At 54.3% G+C, this 15,183-nt stretch overlaps 1 protein-coding gene across 3 annotated transcripts in view; it reads left to right on the plus strand.

Annotated features, from left to right (window-relative positions):
• Positions 1-4,596: 4,596 nt before the first annotated feature.
• Gdpd5 (glycerophosphodiester phosphodiesterase domain containing 5) overlaps positions 4,597-15,183 on the plus strand; it is a 76,100-nt gene continuing 65,513 nt past the window's right edge. For 2 of the 3 annotated variants that reach the window (XM_055623627.1, XM_055623629.1), the window contains exons 1-2: positions 4,597-5,275; positions 10,167-10,238. The gene's annotated coding sequence lies outside the window, so the exon portion shown is untranslated. The remainder of the gene's footprint in view (positions 5,276-10,166; positions 10,239-15,183) is intronic. The other variant, XM_055623628.1, reaches the window with a different exon arrangement.

Consider the following 15,183-nt stretch of genomic DNA (forward strand, 5'->3'; position numbering starts at 1 on the left):
TTTGAGGTTTTTGAAACCTCAAAGCCCACCCCCAGTGACATGCCTCCTCCAACAAGGCCATGCCTCTGAATCCTTCCCAAACACTTTCACCAACTACAGCCCAAGCATTCAAATTATATAGGCCTAGGGGGCCCATTCTCATTCAAACACCCACACCAACCTTTCAGGAGGCCATCCTTATTTACCTCTACTTTGGCCTTAGGGAAGTTGAGGCTAAGAACAGGGGGCTCAGATCCTTACAATGACCTGGTGTCTCAGACCCTCCACAGCCCACCCCCATCTTCAATAAATGGAGCTAGAGAGTTTTCTGGGTATATGAGCCCAGCTTCTACAGTCCTGTTTTCTACAGATTCTAGCTGCAGGGCCACAAGGGACATAGAAGGTTAGGGAGTTGAAAGGCCAGCAGACTGGAGCCCTCAGAGCTGTGCTGTGTGTAGGTGAAAAAAAGGGGACTGATTATCCAAGCGAAGCCCACCAGATACTCCATCTTCACTTTATCCGTCAGGCACCTATGTGGGGCTCACCACCTATACACATAATAATAATAATAATTTAAAAACCTGACTCACTAGAATCCCTTGAAATATCCTGAGTTAAGTCCCCACCTTACAGAGGAGGAAACTGCAGTACAGAGAGATCGCAGAGCTAACACAGGCAGAGTCAGGGGTCTAGACTGGGCCACGTGGCTCCAGAATCTGTGCTCTAACTGCTCTATGATGCAGCCTCAGTTTCTCCATTTTGCCTCAGTCCTGTTCTAAAAACGGATTGGCTTTCTCACCCACCACTCGGCAGTTCCCACGTTTATGTCTGTGAGCAGATTTTTGAGTGATTTTGCACTCTCCTTGGGTAGTGCATACTGCTTTTTTAGCCGCTGTAATGAAACTCCTGGCAGAAACAACTTAAGGAAGAAAGGACTTGTTCTGCTCCACAGTGTGAGGGCTCAGTCGATCATGACAGAGACGTCATGGAAGCGGGACCACCGGGCAGCTGGTCACATTGCAGTGACAGTCAGGATGAACAGTGCCAACTGATGGTGCTGGGCTTGCTTCCTCCACTATGCTCACACTGGCACCCCAGCTTGGAGGATGGCCCTGCCCACTTTTAGAGTGGGGCTTCTCAGTGTTATTAATCTGGTCTAGAAAGTCCCTGGCAGGCATGCCCAGAGGCTCGTTTCCTGGGTGATTCTAGATCTAGTCAAGTTGACAGCATTAACCATTACAGGAACCAACTCCTAAGCTCTCTGTGTAACAATGCTGCTGTTCCAGCCAGCTAAATGGGAAGCCTTTGTGTTCACAGAGAACTTGGCATGCAAGTCCATGAAGATGGTCCTGGACCAAGGGCCTGGCCTAGAGGGTGTCACTGTGGGCCTGGGTGTTTAATATGTGGCATAGGACTTGGTCTAGGTCAGAACACCCGGGGGAGGGGGGTAGAGGGTGAGAGAATGAAGCACACTATCTCGGGGCAGGAGGAATATCATGTTCCATCCCTTGTTCTCAGAGGTTCATCATTGGGTGGGAAACTCATTCATCACCAGTTCCAATCCATGGGCATAAAGTACAAGAGAAGAGCAAGAGCCTTCAGGGCAGTAGGACCCACAGCAAGACATGGTGACGCCCACTGAGACAACTGGGGAGGCTACTGAGCGTTAAGGGAAGGGACATGCCCCTGGCGGGAAGGGACACGTGCAGGGACTACGGGCCGAGGGAGCCAGGGGCAAGGGTGGAAAGTATCCCCACCAGACAGTGAGCTGCCTGAGGACAGGGTCACCGCTGTCTGCCGAGTCTCGGTGCCCCTGCCACCACCGAGCACTGGGCCTCCTCACCACACACAGAGCGTGGCGTTATCTAGTGGAGAGGTTTTATGTAACGAGGTGGCCTATTTAGGAAAGGAATGCAGAGTGACTGATAACTGTCAGCCTGCAAGCGAGTGTCCATCTGGGATGAGAACACGAGGTGCCTGATGCATGGACACTGCGGAGCTGCAGATCTCTCTGGCTAGATGCACAAGGCTCAGGAGCAGTGGGGAACACAGAATGCTACTGTTTCCTGTCAGCCTCCGGGCACGGGTTCCGAGCCAGTCCATGCACTGACATCCTCCCAGACAAGCCACTACCAATCATACCGCTGTCACACTGTGGCCTCCCTCACCACAAAAGGCCAGACTGCCCCAGATCAGAAGACTCCTTCTCCTCCAGAGGGGCAGCCAGAGGGCGAGTGTGGGTGTTTGCGACCTGAGCGCCCGTCACTTGCTGACCTTGAGAGGGCCTCAGGAGTCACTGAGGAGGCTGTGTTCTAAAAAACTTTTTTCTTTTTGCCATTCTGCTCATCTGACCCCCTGAGGAAGCTGTTCAACAGCCAGAGAGCTCTTCTCTGAGAACCTCATTCATTCATCTCCTAACGCCGAGGTCTCTCAAGGGCCATGGGGGGAGGGGCGGCGGTGCACACATTCACTGAGTAGCTTCCAGCCATGAGGGGTGGGGAGAATGAGGCCTGCACATGCCTAAAGTATCCATGCAAGTGAACCAGACCAAAGGCTGCCTGGGAGGCATCTCAGAGAAGGTGACATTTGTTCCTCAATTATTGTAAGCCAGGCAAAGCTCTGAGACAGCAGTAAAAAGAACCAGGGAGCACGTGGTCTCAAACTCATTACCACAGGGAAGCAGGAATAAACTCCAGGTGGGATACGTGACATGCCAGGAGGAGCATAAGGGCAGCCACTTGGAGAAACTGTGTAGAGATAACACACCTCACTTGCTTGTGAATCTGAGAGAGGTGTGATAGAGAGGCAGAGAGAAGAGGTGGAGACAGCTGGTTGGCACAGGGCAAACAGCAGGGCTACAACGGCAGCTAGAGGTTCAGGGCTCCACGGTGCTGCCAACCCAAAGCTGAAGGTTCTTGGCAAAGGGAAGGTGTAGGGGCCTTAGTATCATCACCAAATTCAAGACAGGCGTCTCCAGTCTTTAGGCAAGCAAGCCCTGTGCCATACATCTCCCAGGACGTGTGTTTGGGGGACATTTGTTTCCCTACAGAACCCCATCAAACTTCTCACGGCCATGGCCTTCCTCCGGCAATCCGAACTCCAGGCTCCTCCGCGCCTGACCTTCAGCACCATCTGGCTGGACTCTGGGCTCAGGAGGATCCTGAGAGATATCTGGTGTGCCTCTCTGGGCTCTCCCACATTGGGTCTTCCTCTGAGCACAGCTCTCTCCTGCTGCCAGGATTTCCCCCCAAGAGCACTGCCCATTCTATCAACCCTGCTAACATTTTTTGGCCTCAGTTTGCCTGTCACCTGCTTGGCAAAGCCTCTGCTAACCGATCCAAGGTAGGGATATCCGGAGGTAGCCTTTGTGCGTGCTGTCCCTTCTGTCAGGAATGCCTTTCCCTCCATCTTCTAAGCCCGCAGATGCGTGGTTCCCTACCCATTTGCCTGTCAAGCTGCAACATCTTGACTTTTTTGTTCTTACTGTGCTCTGTGAGACCGGGTCTCAAGCAGCCCACACTGATTTTGAATTCACTATGTAGCCAAGGATGACCTTAAGCTGACTGAGCAGCACCACAGGAGGCCAAAGCCACCTTTCAACTCCAGTCTGGCGCAAGAATGTCTGAGATGGGTAGAATCCTGTACCAGCAACAGGAATCTGAGGAACGCCACGTGGCCTCTTCAGTCTTGGCTCTCAGCAGTGACATGGGGTTCCACACCCAAGATTGAGGCTTACAGAGGAAGCTGCTCTGTGCTACCTTATCCTAGGGCTCCCCAAGCCAATTAGTGACATATGCCCCGCGCGCGCGCACTGGCAACATTCATTCATATATCAAAACCCTTCACGCCTGCTCAGTGTCCCGCACAGGACGCTGGGGCCTCAAAGACAGGGCGGGGCGGGGAAGGAGGTGCGCACCCGACAGGCGTCACGATTTGAGGTGCCTTGTCTTCACACACCTCCGCTCTTGATTTTGAAACTGATAACGACGTTGCTCCCGGAGCCGCTGAACGCTGAGAAAGGAGAAGTGTGGGAAACAGATCTGCTTTTTGTTTTTAAAAACTTCCTTTGTACCGCTTCCTAAAATCTGAACCTTTCACAGCTCTCAACTGCAGCTCTGTGCAAGAAGCCCTAGGAGCGGGGAGGAGCAAGAGGCTGGCAGGATCACGCCAGGCCCCGGGCTCCGCCACTCACGGACATCCCAGCCCATCCCAACTCCTCCCTGCCTCGCCCTAGCCCACCGCGGTCCTCGTGCTCCGTCGCAGCCAAACCCTCTCCCTCCATCCTGACCCCCAGGCGGCCGGCTCCCCGGCGGCACGCTGCTCTCATTGTCCTCCTCCAGCCGCACCAGTCCACGCTCAGCAGAGTGCCACCTCCTCTCCGCTCTCCCATTGGCTCTCGCTGCCCAACCGCGCGGGGACCCGCCTGGCAGAATCCCGCACGCCCCGCCTTTGCCCGAGGCGGGGCCAGGGGCGGGGTTCTGTTGGCCCCACCCCCGAGAGGCGGGGCCAGGCTCGCTGGCGCTCGGGCGCTGCCTCGGCGGGGCTCGGTACGGCTCGGCTCGGCTCGGCTCGGTTTGCAGCTCGGGTGGGGGTGGGCGGCTAGGGTGACAGCGGCGGTGGCAGAGGCTGCGGTGCGGGGCTGAGCAAGCGGCGAGCGCAGAGCCGGTAGGAGGAGGAAGTGAAGCGGCGGCCCAGAGCTCCGGAGTCCGCTGCCGGGGCAAGTCCGCCCAGATTTGCAGAGTGAGCCGCGTCCGGACCTGGGCAGACTCTTCGCCGTGCTCTGGCCGCTGGCGCCCCGCCTGCCCTGCCCTGCCCTGCTGGTCCGAGCCCCGCATTCCGCGCCTGGACTTTTCCAGCCCCGTGGTCCCGAGCTGCTGGGACATTCGAGCCCCGGCCTTGATTCGGAGCTCCGAGGCGGGACGCGTCCGGCCCCATTATACCGACCCATCTCCGCCCAAGTGTCCTCCGCCCCCGGCTCGGCGCAAGGTGGCTCGAGCTTTTGGACCTGAGTGTAGAGGAGCCGGGACGCCCACCGGCCTCCGGCTTCCAGAGAACCAAATCTTCAGCTGCCTTGGACCGGACTGTTCTGGACTTGAAACTGTACTGGCGCCGCCAGGGTCCAGCGCACCGTGAGGGGTCCCAGGCTGGCAGGACAGTCAGTCTGAACCTCTGGGCTGGTGCTGTGAGCCGAAGCTGCCACCTTTCTCCGCCCTAGGCTAAGGACTTGGGCGCGCTTGCCCCCAAGGAGAGCACCGGGGCTTCTCCTGCCCCATTCTCCAGCTAGCCGAGGTTGCAGGTGAGAGCCCCGGATGCGCGGCGGGAGCGGTCCCGGGAGCCTAGAGGCAGGGAGGGCCCCGGTCAGCGGAGGGCGTGGAGGGGCCACCAGCAGAGAGTCAAGTATTTTAGGGGAGGGCGCGGGAAAGATAGTAGAGAGAAGCCCGCACTTATTGAGTGCCCATTGTGTTCAGGTCCGAGCCCCGCCCTTGCACAAATCGGTTCTTATCCAAAGCTCCGAACTACCCCTGAGATAAAAGCTGTTGTGTATTGCTATGGGCGCGGACCGGTGGGGAAACTGAGGAGTGACAGCGCTGAGGACCTCTGCCCTCTGGTGAGGATTAGACCGGGGAGAAGGGAGGAGATAAAGAGGGAAAGAGCCTAGAGGGAGGGGGGAAGAAAGGAAGTAGGTAGCCTGCAAGCAAGAGATTGGCAAGGTGGGGGCCTCTGGGGCATCCAGATCTAAGCACCGATCTTGACGCTGAAGAGGTACATCTTACCAGCCTCTCTCTTGGACCATGGGTATGCCATCTCTCAGGAAAGATGACCCAGCGTTGAGGGCAGAGATGGGAAAGTTGCCAGTTCCAAAAGATCTCTTCCTGGGGTCCAGGCTAGAGGGACAACTTGCATCCGAAGTCAGTGTCCCCGAGTTACTGAAGTACTCTGATCTGTTAGGAGACTACAGTATGGGTCCCCAAGCCACAGCTATGTGGAAGCTGGAGTTGTGGGTCCTCACAACTCCCCACCTTCCCCTGACATTACTAATGGGGACACTGAAGACTTGGGGAGAGCACGGTCGTTCCAGGTTCTAAAGCTAGTAGGTGGCTGAGCCATAAGCAGACCTGAAGAAAAGATTTCCAAACATCCATCAAGGGGTCCTCTCCCCTTCCCAGTTCACACCTCCTGGGTTTGTGGCTGGGAGTTCTCCACCCCCAGTAGGCTGGGGTGACCATGTATGAAGCTGCAGCGAGCATGTGTGCTTGGAGCTGGGGCTCAAAGCTTGACCTCAGTCTCTCTATGCACAGGAATCTGCAAGACCCTTCCGGCCCAGGAGAGAACTTCAAAGGTCTTAAGGGTTAGGGATGCCAGGTCTGGGGACACAGTCCAGGTGACTTGATTCCCAGGCAGAAGTTCCTCCTGCTGCCTCTGGGTCTATGGAGGAGAGAGATATTGTGAAAGAGCATTTGGCACAGACTCTGTGGGCTCTTGTTCTGGGTGGGGAGGGGGAGGCATATGGCTTTGGTCCGGACACTGTGGCCTTGGCTGGGACTAGTTAACCTTTGTTGTGCTAGGCTGCCTGGAGTCTGGGGAAATTACCTCGGAAAGCCCCTAGGAGAAGGAGCAGGGTCTTAAAGACTAGAAGCCTGTTCCCGGGGTTGGAGGGGTTCAGTGAGCCTAGAAGGTGACTAAGGGGCTTGGGATTCCCCTGCCCCCACCTCTGCCTGAGGATTCAAATCCTCTTCATAATCCCTGCATCTAAACAGAGCTCCCTTCTGATGAACTAATTTCACACCTGTGATCTCATTTCACCGTGTGCTGGAGAGAGAAAGCTGGGAACCTTGGCTGGGCAGAGCGGGGTTGGGGGTAGGGGAGTTGGAGGAAGCCTCCTTCTGATGTCTCAACCTTCGAAGCTCGGATAATTGAGAGGGTCCCATAGGCAAACTGCCGAGTGCTAAGGAGTTTGTGGACCTTGCCTGATGTGGGCTTATTATCTGAGGCTACCTCATGTGACTCAGGCCTGCTGAGTTTGCTTCAGGAACTATTTGAGTGTCAACTGTCTGCCGAGTGTTGTAGAAATTACACAGATGGGCTAAGTGTCAGACTGGAGCCTAAGTGACCAGCAGTCATTGCTGTGGTTCACGAACTTGTCCTGCCTCCTGATGATGGGCAGCCATGTTACCCTCTGAGCCCTCTGCTTCTCTGTGAGAGTGAAATGGCTCTTCCACCAAGATTGACTGAGCTACAGATACACACAGTGCCTTGCCACCATCCGTTTCCTTCCCTACAGAGAAAGGAAACTAGAGTTTTGGCCAGGAAGTCTGGAAAATCCTCAGACTTGCTTGAGGTTAGGATGCAAGTGGCTGTTGCAGCCTGAGAAACTTCAGCTTGCTCAGCTGGGGTGCCTGGGCAGGTCAGATTCCCTTGGGCCACCTCGCCTAGTTACAGAGCCTTCTAGAATCTACTTGGGGACACTGGTAAGGGGTTCTGGATTCTAACAGTCCTCACACCCACTGTGGCTTCCTGTGGGGCAGCAGCTAGTGTCCATTCCCTTTGGCCCATTGTCTGGCCTCCCTAAGCACAGGGTGCAATGAATAATTTATCATTCCCCTCACTGGGAGGCAGGCTAGGGAAATAGCTGCACTCCTCTGTGCTTCCGCCCCACTAGAGGAGGCTAGTGGCTCCTGTTTGTGCTTCAGTCTGGGTTATGCTGTGTGTGAGAGAGAGAGAGAGTGTGTGTGTGTGTGTGTGTGTGTGTGTGTGTGTGTGTGTGTGTGTAGGAGGGAGGATGGAGCAGGACAAGGGGAGAGGGACCTATTATCCTCCCAGCTCTCTACTGATGTTGGGGGCAGGGTGCCTATAGGCAATAATGGGAACCAAGGAGCTGAGCTAGGATCAAGCTGCAGATCTCTGATTCCAGAGATGCTCGGGAAGGAGGGTGGTGGCCAGGGAGGTCCTCAGGGAATCCTGCTTGTCCCACCTGCTCACAGTGAGACCAGAGGCCAAGACTCCTGACCATACATGGCCACAATTTCTCCCCTCTGTAAAATTAGCATAGCAAGGCTCACTTCTCAAGTTCATTATGGGTGACCATAGGGTCGCATAAGTAAAACCCTGGGCGGGAATGGCAGTAAAGGATTGCTTCATGGGAATGAGATGGTATGGTAGGTGGGATGGCTGAGGAGAATTCTGGAGCAGTAACACTGGGGTAATGATTCAGGATCAGAGAGGGCTGAGCAATCGGGAGGGAGAGGAGTGGAGGCCCTGTTTAGAGGCCCTCTGTGACGGGGAAACCAGCCGAGGCTTTGGGTGTGGCCTTTGCAGCCCTAGCCACTATTGGGGCCTCAGGCTCCTTGTTCATCACTGTCTACCTAACACATACCATGTGGCCACCCAGCCACCCTTTTGCTTGTGGGATAGTCTGGGTCACATCCCTGCCCCTTCTCTGCTCACTTTCTCTGCTTTGGCCCACTTTGCGACACAGATCCCACCCCCAAATGTTCTCGGGTTGTCCACCCCTCTGGGATGCCATCTGTGGATGCTTAACACTTCACAGTAAACATATACTGATAGAAGTAATAATATTTTACAGTTTAGGAAACGCATGCGCATTTGATTCTACTCTCATGGCAATGTTAGTCATAGCTTGATGCCCTTCGCTGCTTAGGAAGGGTTGCACAATGTGCTGACACTGTCCATCATGGTAACTCTGCAGAACGGCTGTTTTTGCTGAGATACTTACAGGAGCTCGGGGAGGTGCTCTGTCTTGCCCAAATTCCTAGAGCTGAACATCAGGGAACAGAGAGTCAGGCCTGCATCCATTTGAACTGGAAATCTGTGCTCCTCTCTGCCACTGTGTGGACACTAAGCCAGCTCTTAGGAGGTGCTCTGTGCCCTCAACTCCTCGAAAGCATTCTTTGAGTGTGAGGAGCCTAGACTCGAGACTCCTCCCCTGGGCCAGGGTATGGCAGTGTTAGACTGAGTGTAGAGCCCAGGAAGAAACCCTGGCCTGGGGGTCTGTGCTGGCTTGCTGGGTATATTGCTTGCAATGAGTCAGCCCCTCCGTGCCCTGTTTAGTGTCCCCGCACCCCGTGTCTCAGGTCTTCTCGGTGTCCTTCATGACCCTGGCAGGAGGAAGAGGTCACAGCACAGGGCTAAAGGATGTGGTGGGACAGGAGCTGTGATTTTGGCCAATCAATGTATGGGCCAGGAGCACTGTGGTCACTTTGAAGGAGGGTGGTGGCCTGGACTGGAGGCAGCATAGTCATTAGCTATGATTGAGAGCTGGCGGGGCTAGGCCAGGATGGCAGGACTAGAGGCCAGCTGGCCTGGCCACTGTGGGGTCACTGGCAGGGCAGCTGGCTTCTCCTTCCTTAGCTGCCCGTAGGGTGCCAGGGCTTTATTGGCCATGGTTTACCTGCTGTTTTGTTGTGGTTAGGGGAATTTTGGTAGAGGCCTAGAAGGTAGAAACCAGAGATGTTTCTTCCCAGAAGCCCTTGGGACCCCTTGCAAGCAGGTAGAGCCCAGCCCTCCTCTGTTGCTGGCCCATGGCCCCCATTCACTGACTAGCCTGAGGAGAGGGTAGATCTGTCTGTCCTCTGGCCAGAACCTCTCCATCAAATGCCCACCACTGTGCTTGGCACAAGGTAGCTATCCTAGGACAGAGGAGGAAAGCAGCCCCTGGCACAAGCCTTTCAACTCTGGTGCCTATTTTCTTACCTGAAAGATGAGCAGATAATAGCAATGTATGAGGCTTAGTGAGTTGCAGAGAGTGGGAGGCTGCTGAGGCCAGCACACAGGCAGCCACTCTCAGTAAACCCCTTTGCCTTTCCCTCTTTTGGCTTCATGAACAAATGACTCTGTAAGAAGCTAGCTGAAGAGCGCAGTGACTGGAGCCAGGGCATGGCAGGGAGGACTTTCTGGAGGAGGCTCTTTAGTGAATTTAGATGGGGGATGCTGCTCCCAGCCCCTTCTCAGGGAGAAGCCATGTGTGAGCATGAGCAGAGAGTTGTTGGCCTGGGAGGGACCGTGAGCTAGGACTGGGGCAGGAAGTAGGACTGAGATGCCTGAGGACCTCTCAAACCCTTGTGTCTCTCTCAAACCCTGTGCATGCAACAGCAGTGACCCAATTGGGACAAGCTTTTCGGATCCAGCCAATAGATGCAGAACAAGCATGATTATTTTTTTTTTTTCAGGGAGGTAGCATTACACCACATTACATTACACCACGGAGACCGTGGGCCGTGGAGGAAGCATACCGACCACAGGTAAAAGTTTGGGTACCAAAGTTCCAAGCTAAAAAGCGATTTCCTGAGGTTGGGCTGGTCTCACACACATGGCTGGGGCAAGTCACCCTGATCTATATACTGGGCTCAGTATATCTCCTCCTTCAAAGGGCTATTATTGTGAGGACGACATAGATCCTACATATAAGGTACTCAAAGGCCCAGCACAGCCTAGGGTTTGGCTTGGAGGTGGAGCACCTTCTAACTAGTCAAGGCCCTGGGTTCAGCTGCTGGCACCCTGCAGGCATGCACAAAACCCAGCACATAAGCACTCAGTAAATGGTAAATGGTTGTTGTCCGTGCCTTCAGCACCAAGCAGGTTGCTGAGAGGGAACAGGTGCTCAAGGAGGGTGTTGGAATGGGTCCCAGGCAAAGGGCAGTTGCTCTACAGTATGAATGAACAGCCTTCTAGGAAGAGGAGGACACAGAAGCAATGACAATGCAGAATGTTGACTAGGTAGGCCAGGGTTGGGCTGCCCAGAGAAGGATCAGGGAAGGCTTCCTGGAGGCAGTGTTTCTGAGCTGGGCTGATGTCTTCTTTCCTAAGGTAGCCAGGACCTATAACCTCTGCAGGTTGTCCTTCCTTCACTTTTTGCCGCCTCTCCATCCACAACAGGAGAGCCAACAGGGAGTTTGGCGGAAGTATAGACCACTTACCCAAGAGGCCTAGCCTTTCCGAGGCTGAGGGCCAAGTTGACAGGCCTGTTTGGAGCTCTTTTATCTTCTGGCTCACGAAGTAGCCCATCGAAGTGGGGGATCCCTGGCTTCTGCCCTGTAGCTGTTAAGCTTGTGAATGAATGGACTCTAAGGAAAAGCACCCTAACTGGGCCTGGAAGAGCACAATTGTAACCCCAGCCCTCAGGAGGCAGAGGCAGGCAGATCCCTGTGAGCTTCAGACCAGTCTGGTCTACAGAATGAGTTCCACACAGCCAAGGCTGTGTAGAGAAACCCGGTGTCAAAAACCAAAACCAAAACCAAAACCAAAAAAAAAAACCAAAAAACCCCAACAACATCAACAAAAGAAGAAAAAGCTCCCTTCCTCAAAACATCTCACCTTCCCAGGCAAGACCCTCAAAAAGAAAGTTCTTTCCTACCTGAACCGGGGGTGGAGGGTGGGGGGTGAGGGGGGTGGTAAGGAGAGTGTCAGGACCTCCCCTGCCCTCAAGAATTCTAAAGAAGTTCACCAGAGGTACGTGAGGTCAGGGCACTCTGTCTTTGTCTTCACTGGATTGGCTGTGAGTGTTGAGGACACTCTGCCCCTTGGAACATGGGATTAGAGAACTGAATCCCTTCCTCCTAAAGAGGTTGTTCCCAAGGTGGGTGTGGCTGCAGTAGCTTTGGGCCTTCTGAGAAACTGTCCGCAGCTTGGGAGAGCCTGGCTCATCATTCTGAGGCAAGGACGGGCTCGGTTATCAGCACTTCAGGACACTTCGGTGTAGGGCATCTGAGACCTGCCTGTGGTTTCCACATGCTGCCGGAAGCATCCCACAAGGCTGCCCATTTGAGGAGCAGCTCCTGGCCACGCTCCCTGACTTGGGACTTCCCTGAGCAGAGAAGTGACAGGTGAGAAGCCCTTTAGTCTGACAGACTTTGTTCTCCTGGAGTCTTTTTTTCCAGCCTTGGTTTCCTCAACTGAAGAATGGGGGGCGGGGGTAGAAATAATCTTTGTCTAAGATGAGGCCACACATGGAAGGTGCGTGCCTGACACGCTATGTCACCCAGGTGCAATGAAAGGTCGCAGCAGCAGCAGAGCCTGCCTCGACTCAGTCCCTGGAGTCCCTGTCCCAGCCACCTGCTTGTACCAGGTTTCTAGGGTCAGAGCCGGGTGGGAAAGGGTGAGTTCAAGGACTTGCGGTTCTTCCCATTAATGTCCTTCTTTAAAAAGTTGTATTTATTTATCTTCTTCTTTTATGTGTATGGGTGTCTTGTCTGCTTGTACATCTATGTGTCACGTGTATGCCTGGTCTCCTCAGAGTCCCCTGGTCCTGGAGGGACAGACAGTTGTGAGCTACCATGTAGGTGCTGGGAATTGAACCCAGTCCTCTGGAAGAGCAGGCGTGTTCTTAACCACCGAGCCATCTCTTCGGTCCGCTCTGTTCCCTTCACTGTAAGTGATAGCACTCCACTTGCTTGGTTTTTGCTTTAATGGTCAAAGTGTCAGGCTCCCTGTAACAATGGAGCCTTGTCTGAGTCTGCTTGTTTTCCAGCCCCGACACCCGATTGCCCTGCCCACCCTCTCCTGGTCCCACCTGGGAGAGCTGGAGAGTGTCAGAGGGGTGTTTTGTTTTCCAGTGAGGGGAGGGTGTCTAGAGAACATTGGAGGCCTCTGTGCATGTCCTCACCAGCAGTTGACCCCACTGAAATCAGCTCCCTTTTTTGGCAGCCAAATCAATCCAACGACTGCCGTGGAGGCTGGTTTAGAGACACCAAAACTTGCACTTTGTTAGTGACTGCAAGGTGACAACGGGCGGGTCATTTTGTCTCTGAGCAAATGACCTGTATGAATGACACTGTTGGGGAGTCAAGCTCAGACTGCTAACGTAGTAAGGAGGGAACCCCATACCAAAGCACCTTGACCACTATAGCCCTCCCAAAGACAGGGTTCTGGGGTGATCTCCTCTTCATCGCTGCACCCCCCAAGCAAGTCAGGGTGAGTGTGGCTTCCAGTGAAGCCTTGCCTTGCCTCTTGGTGGGCAAAGTTCATGAAGATATTGGTGGCGGCTCAAAGCTAGCCCTGAGGTGGCCATGTTCAATGTTCCCTAGAGCTGACAGCTGCCACCACTAGTCTCTGACCCTCATTCAGGCCTTGCTACCCTGAGCTCAGGAGCCCCCAGTCTCCTGAAGGCCAGTAAGGGGGTATGGAACCTACAGACTATGGTAGAGAGTCATCGCTGGTAATGGAGGGTGTGGAGAGCCGGCGGCATAGTGTGAAGGGCCGAGTCTGGACTTGGGAGGAAGCCTGGCTAAGGGACTGTACAGGAGATTGACTGGGCACCTGGCATGGAAATACTGGGAGGCCCCCCAGGACGGTGATGATGGCTGCAGAGTCTGACAGGCCTAGGACACAGAGCCAGTCACCAGGAGCACCTGCATCTTGTCCCTGCCCCTGCCTCACAGCTCTCGCCTGGGCATCAGGGACAGGAGTGGTGTCTCAGTGCTCAAAGGAGGGTCCTGTGGAGGAAGGGGTGTGGGCCGCAGAGTCTGTCCTCACTTTCAGACCCACCTCTGCCTCTTTGCGTAGAACCAAAAGGCACTGAGCTAACCACGAAGCCTGGCTGAGCATTACTTAGCTGCATCCCATGAGACTGGGTAGCAATGGTCGCTGTCCATGCTGTTCAAGGTAAAATGACACAGGAGATAAGACAGCATCTTATATTTCACAGGAAGTTGTACAGCCATCCTTACCCAGCTCTGCTTCTCTGTGTCATCCTTAAAGCCTCTCCAGGAAGTTCTTTCTTGTGTCTGACTGAAGTCCATTGTTCTGCAGCTGGAATCCTTTTCATGTTGTCTGGGGACTGTGCGGAGGCAGGCTGAGTCCATCCTCTATCCTCATGTGCCCAACAGTAACTGCAACGAGGCAGGGAATAGAGCAACAGGGACTGTCCATTTCCACCCTAGAGCTTGGGGTCCCAGCAGTCAATAGCAGAGCCAGGGTGGAGGGTATGTGTGAACTGTCTTAACTGTTCACCCTCCAAAAGGTGTGGTTCCGGGGTAGAGGAGAGAGCCCTGGGCTGAGCTGCAAGCCTGCATGCTGATGGCTACCTGTCTCGCCAATGTGGCATGAGGCTACTTAGCAACCTCTTTCACCAGCACGGGGCCTAGAGAGTCTCTGCATTCTGGGGCCCAGGTCTCCCTAGTGAAGACATGCAATTTAGCTTCATGGCCATTTTCTTATTGTTGGGCCCCAGACAACCTGAAAGCAGAGTAGGCAAGGGCTCTCCAGGGGCTGATGGTGGTAGGATCTGAAAAATTCGTTATTCAGGCCGAGGCTCCCAAGGGGTGGCCCTGAGTTTAAGGTCAGTTGGGGATTCCTGATTCCAGATGAGGTGCTGTCTCCCTTCACAGACTAGGCAATGGCGGCATGGTGCCCTTGGGCCTGCTCACCCAGCTAACTCTGCACAGTCTCTGGCTTGCTTGTGTACTTTCCCTTCAGTAGAACCACCCTGTCTTTTTAATCTCTGCAAGCGGGAAACCTGGAAGAGGCTCAGCGAAGCTAGTGTACGGATTGCGAGAGACCCTGCAATCTGTCAGGAAGGTTGGGGAGGGACCCTGGAGAACCTCCCCTGCCTCCTAGACCAAGCAGGACTCTCTAGGTGATTGACAGGGGTGGAGTACGAGATAGGCAGGTGGTTGTAGGCCAAGTGGCCTCATCGTGGGGGAGCTGGGCATCAGGAAGAACCCTGCTCTGTGGGCAATGGTAGAGGGTCTGCAGGGACCCCGGGAGAATGGCTTACTCTCCTGGGAGGCAACTGGCCAGAAATGCAGGCATTCTGGACCTGGACAGTTCTGCAAGCCTTGGAAACTTAAGCATGTCAGTATCAAAGGGGACTCAAGATTCCTTCCTGTTGCCTTGGACACTCACCGGTGTAGCCTTGAAAAGCATTAGTATTGCAATGTCTCTGAATTCCCCAGTCTGTGAGGAATATTTGTTAGAGAGGCTACGAGGGTAGGTTCTGGAAGACCTGCCCAGGACTCCACTGTGACTCCCATCTCCCGATTGACCTCAGATTCCTTAAGTGGGAAAAGGATGATCTTCTCACACAGAGACAGAGACCTCACGCTGGCTGTGTGAGTCGAGTGAGAGAGTGCTTGTCCTGTGTCTGGTGCAGTTTTTAAGAATTATTACTAATTTTACCATCAGCCTCACTTTCCAGATGAAAGGATGGAAAGTCAAAGAAAGGTGACTGCCTGAGGCCACTCAGCGATG

This window comes from Psammomys obesus, unplaced genomic scaffold (assembly GCF_907164565.1).
Source record: "Psammomys obesus unplaced genomic scaffold, mPsaObe1.curated_primary_1811, whole genome shotgun sequence".
NCBI classification, from domain to species: domain Eukaryota; kingdom Metazoa; phylum Chordata; class Mammalia; order Rodentia; family Muridae; genus Psammomys; species Psammomys obesus.